Below are 6000 nucleotides of genomic sequence, written 5' to 3'. Positions count from 1 at the left end.
TTTTTGTCAGCCTCCTTATTGTGCTCAAAGATTCGAGCATTATTCATCAAGTTGACATTAAGGACTCTACTTTTCATGACCAGCGTAAGCCTATTGTGAGGCATGTGATAGAGGTGGGTTAGACCGAGTGTTAATATTTTCACGGAAAAAAGGGCAGTTTTGGCAGCAAAAAAGGGCAGTTGTGGCCATTATGGTCGTAAACTGCCGACTTGATTCGCTGCTAATCGAAGAGGCTCCTCTCATTCTCTTTAAATGCTCTGTCATATGGTAAACAGCATTTTGGTGCAGAAAAGTCTGCCAAATTCCCAAAGAGGTGTAATGAGGCTTGTATTTGCAAAAAAAACAAAAAAACAAGAACGTTTATAGGAGGATCCTTTGTTGACATTTTTTAGTGCATGCGCGGGTGGCTGTGCGGCAGACAACATGGCGGACTGTATAGAAACTCCATACACGAAGAAAGTTAGCGGGCGAAATCGCCGCTAGTGAAGCACTTTAATGGCCGAAGGGCGGAGAAGGTTTACGGAGAAGCTTAATGTATGGATGTACACAATTTCAAATCCAGTCATGGACAAAGATGCAGTCATGTTACGTAGCATTAGCTTACTAGCATTGTAGCACCTTTAATGCAGCTATCAGGATAGGACTTAACAACTATAGCTACCGCGTACACAAGTGAGGTCGGCAGGTATCAAAACACAGATGCAGAATGCAATATTTATTCGGATAAGATAAACATTATGTGGACTCTCAAGTGAAAAACTAGGCACAAACATTTATTTTGTCTCATTTCTAGGAATCCATAACACAATTATATTACTCGTTGCCTTTTAATCCTCCGTTCGTAACACTGGACGGCTTTTTCTTTAGCCTTCTCATTTACCGATCCAGGATAGCCCATTTCAAGAAGAGGAACAAGTGGTTGTCGATTGTGCTTTGGAACACCTGAATAAGACCGCAAAACAATATGACTCAGCGGATTTTATAAAGCACAAACTCGATTTATTTTTTCTTTAAATCCTCTCCAAATAACAAATATATAGTCACAAGTACTTACCGGCAATAAAGTGATCCTCACAAACCCGTCTGCATCAGTCGGAATCCAGGCTTTAATCGTCAAGTTATAGCCTCGCGGCTCGCAGCCATTCTTTCATTTTTCTCGGCCCCTTTTGGTGGTAATGTGATAAAAAAAAAAAAAACTTTTTATGAGCCCCCCGACAAGCCGTACAATTGATGGCACAACAAGAATGAACCATCTGCTTCTCTTTATCCTCCTCCAAATGTGCAAAACCATCGAACTCCATCTAAAACACGTTGTTTCTTGCCACACGGTTTCCTGTGATGCAATGCGCAAAACATAAAAAATACATCACACAGGATCCTGCTATAGGCTCAAGGAAAGCTACAGTGTCAATGAAAATAGAGCCCGAAATCTTTATTTTTTTTCAAACATGGTTAGTAGCAGTGCATTTTCCAATGCATCCAATTTGTTCATGCTTCTTTGCCTTTTCTGATAAGGGTTTTAAAATCAGTCATACCTGGATTATCCATACAGGGTCCGATGCTGACATTTAAAAAAAAAATAAAAAATAAAAATCACAGAAATCACAGTAATCAGAATAAAGCATTTGCCTTGCTATATGAAGTCAGCCAAGCCTTGTTGCTACACCAGGTTCTAGGAAAATATTGTGTGCATAATTTTAATTTGGATTGCCAAATAATTGTGATATTTTGCTGATCAAAACTCTTTCACATCAAGCTTCTCCTGATACATTCTCTCTCAAAACTTGTTGTTTCAAATGACTTCCCTGAATTATTGAATATCTCTTTTTACTTTTTGCATCTGTATGAATAACCACACTCTTTGATGTGCATCCAGGTTGAATCAGCTCTGGGAGATTGAGTCTCATGTATAAAGCCACACAACGTGGCATACGCAACTTTCAACACTGATTAGCACTGGCCATTCACAACACCAATGTTTAAATGTTTTGAAAAAGTTTACATACTAAGTACAAAATTCAGGCTATTTTATATTTACATCTATGCCATACATGCACAGCCTCTACTGTGAAAGTCACAATTTCAACGCACATCAATAGGCAACAATGGATTGAATTCAGACATTGTTCAGGTTAAGATTGGATCGTGATTATGGAGGCGTTGCCACATATGTTTCTTTCAATCATTGTGTGTTTTCCTCCATTTTTCATGCTCCACTCATATAATAGGCATTTCTGTGTTTTTGTGCTTGCTGCGCCTATACACAAAACGTCTCCGTTGACCTAGCTAGCCCAGTCCCTTTTCATGGCCCATGGTCCCGCATTGTGAAAGGCTGTGCGCAGCCCTTTCTTCAAGGACCTCTGGCCACCACTGTTGAATGGGCTGTTTAAAGCATGTGGTCAGAGAAGCAGGTGAAGGTCAGGGCAGTAGAGGTCAACACCGTAACATCCGATTGAACTCAACTTCAATATGCCCGCAGTCACGTAGATGGAGTTGTAATGAGCATTAGGACTCATGCGGTTGGCCGAGGGAGCCAGCAGACTGTCACACACACATGATGAACAGCTTTCAAGAGGGGCTGTTGTTGTTTGTAATCAGGTACGATCAACAATGGTCCTTCAAATCATAAATGTGAACATGTCAACCCACGCTGTATGAACTTGGCTTGTCACATTAGCCATGGATGGCACTGTTGTGGGCATTTTTCTGTTTTTCTTTGGCTTAGACAAGCATGGCAGTTTTCTTTTTCTGCCAGAGAGGATGGATGAATTGAAGCCCCCTACTCATGCGGGAGGCTTTGTTTATTCACAGAAGACAGTAAATGTGTAGGAGTTGTCGGGGACAAAAGGCTGCAAACAGCAGCAGCATCCTGCTCAGTTGCTAACCAGCATTTCAATCTTCATGATGAGATTACCAGCTAACCTATTGGGATTAAAATATGGAGATAAGGTTTCTACCTTTTCTCGTGTACTAGAGACAATCATCCATATTATACTCTTAAAATTTCATGATGACCGCGTCCTTCGCGGTGTTCTCTTCAGTATGTTTTGAGTATTTGAGGTAGAAAACCCCCCATTATGGGCTGCACGGCAGGATGTCAGAGTTTGGTCCGTATTGCCTGCCATAAGTCAAAATAGTTTCCAGTGATGGCAAGGCTGCCCTTTGTCACCAATTTTATGCCAAACCTTTACGGACCAAATTTCTAAGCACAGCTGTGGAATCAAGCCATGATCTTGAATTCTCGCTGTAGCGGTTCACAGCCGAGTGCGAAGCCGTAGTGATGAGAACCAGCACCTCCAATCCGAGGGCATAAAGTGGAGTGCGCACATCAGTCCAAGGGATGAGATCCTGACCCAAGTGGAGGGGATCAAGTCCTGTATCTCGAGGTTTTGTTCATGAGTGCGGGCAGGAGGTCGACAGCTGGATCGGTGCAGCATCTGCAGTGATGTGGATCCTCTATCGGACAGAAGGTGAAACTCTCAATTTAGTAGTCGACTTTGCCATCCTCACCTATTGTCACAAGCTGACCTAGTTTTTTCCTCACCTGGATGCTGTTTACCCCCGAATCAGTGGGGTCGGGTGCAATGAAGTGGCAGGATGCAGGGTCCCACAGAAGCTGGATCGAGGGATGAGGAATTTCACCTCTCTGGCAGGGAAAGAGCTGAGCTGGTGTGGGAGGTTGAAAGCATTCTGGCTAGACAAACTGTAGCCGGACTAAAGTCAGCGTGAGGCTTAATATGCTTAAGTACCCCTTTTGAGAGGGGTTCAACTAGGTTTGCTTATAATACTTGTAGGCTTACTTATCGCAGTAAGGGGTCCTGACTGTTGTTTGTGTCAGTGCTCCAGCTCAGAGTACACCCACCCTTTACGGAGCCCTTGGATGGGGTGCTGGAGAGCACTCCTGGGTCTACCACCACGTCTCCCCCACTTTCGTCCTAAACACTAGGACACCGCAGGGGTGTGCCCTTCAGCCCCCTCCTTTTCTCCCACTTCACTCCTGACTGTTTCTAAATTGACCCTAGAAACACTGTGGTCAAATTTGATGACAACACCACCATGATAGACTAATTTCATGTCGTAATTGTGTTGGCTGTTGGCTGTCAACTGTGGTGGTCAAGATAACAAAATAACAACATAATACAAAAAAGAAGGAGAAAAATATCAAATGTTGTCAAAAACGTCTGGGTCTGAGTATACTACTGTTCTTAAAGTAATTTCTTTAGAATGTGTCAGTCGAACAATCTGACTGTTGGGCAAGCTACTTGGAAAATACAGTTTGCTAAGCTATAAGGTCTTATATATTAATTAAATAAAGCTAAACTACTCAAACTACTCATTAGAGAAATGGAGGTAGCGAAGGTACAATAAAATGTCAAAAGCAGTTAGATGACATCAATGATCCTTAAGTTGGGTTGAGCCTTTAAAGAAAGACCACTTTTTTAAATTGCGTAACTGAACCATTAGGGTATAAATAAAAACATAATTCTAAAATATTGTCTTAGATTAATGCAGTGATAGTACTATATTATTATTTACAAAGGCTGTACAGTATGTACTAGGCGTGTGCCAAAAAATCGATTCTCATAAGAATCGCAATTCTCATTTACTACGATTCAGAATCGATTTTAAATGTCCCAAGATCAATTTTATTTAAATTATTTTATACTGTCATGCCTTTGTCTGTGTGTGCCTTTATTTGGAGCGCTGTTCATGTTTTAACCGATTTGGCAACTTAGGGGCAGTGTGGTTCCACGCGGTCTGATACACTGTTAAGTTGTATCCACATTAGAGAGTAGAAGGAAAAAGTCACGATCAAGTTATTCCAATAAAAGTTGTTTTTTTTTGCAGCGTGGAGCCGTTCTTTTGAGTGATAAAAGTGCCGCGAGTAGCGCGCTAATTAGCATTAGCAAGTCAGACTGGAGTAGATTATTACGATTCCTTGCAGATCTATAGATTGAAGCAAAAATCATTGTCAATCAAATAATTTTGAATAAAAATCGTTCTTAATCGAAAATTGATTCAGAATCGAATCGCAGACCCAAAAATCGATTCCCACCCCTAGTATGTACGGTGCTCACTAAACCGACATTGCAATATACTGTAGTTCTAAATATGGTCATCGCTCTCTAAATTTTTTATAATCAAATTTACTTTTGTAGAGAAAATAAACTGCACTACGGACATTTGTGATTGTGGGTTCACAGTTATGCTTTTTAGCTTCATTGGTCATCTTATTTTTTTCGTACCTCTTTCTGTCTAAATTCCCTTCATATAGTGTACACACTGACACAAACGTCCATTGTTGGCGAAACTCGTTGCTAGCTAGTGCTGCGTTAGAGCTTGATGTTTGCCGATTTGGGATGACTAGCTTTGCTAGTGATTGTTGTGTCAACATCGGAATTGTATCTTATGTGAACGCTACCACGCTATCGCTATGTGATCACGACGGCTAGCAAAAGCTTTTTGATATTGAAAACAGTGACGTTGCGAAGTTGATTCCTGAGAAATGTAGTTGGACTTTTAAAGCAGCAACTAACAACATTGATACTTACAGTGTAGTGGCCATGATTGTCATCCTGTCGGGATGGCATGATTGAGCCCAATCCTCGTTAAGTACTGCCTTTGGTGAATACAAATGAAACAAAGCAATAGCAAAAGGCATGACACTGTTCCAAAGATTCAACTCCTTGGCAGTTGCACAAGATATTTGATGCGTCGGTTGATATTAAAACTATTTAAATGCCATGAATTGCAGTGGTCATGAATGCAACATCCCCTTCTATGTATTGCTTGTTACCATCCTCCTTTTTCGCCCTCTTCAAAGGCTTTTAGTGTGCGTAGTTTAGTCTGCCTACACACCACTGTCACTTTAGTCGACCCACTTGACCAATAGTTCTCAAGTGCAGTTCAGTCCTGCGGCCCCTCAATATTCTGCTGAGCCTGGATGTATTGTCAGGTCAATGCTTTGATAAGGCCAGAAGCTTTGACTCTTCATCAATT

Source organism: Vanacampus margaritifer, chromosome 2 (genome assembly GCF_051991255.1).
Source record: "Vanacampus margaritifer isolate UIUO_Vmar chromosome 2, RoL_Vmar_1.0, whole genome shotgun sequence".
Classification (NCBI taxonomy): Eukaryota; Metazoa; Chordata; class Actinopteri; order Syngnathiformes; family Syngnathidae; genus Vanacampus; species Vanacampus margaritifer.
Note: the sequence above shows the minus strand (reverse complement) of the source record.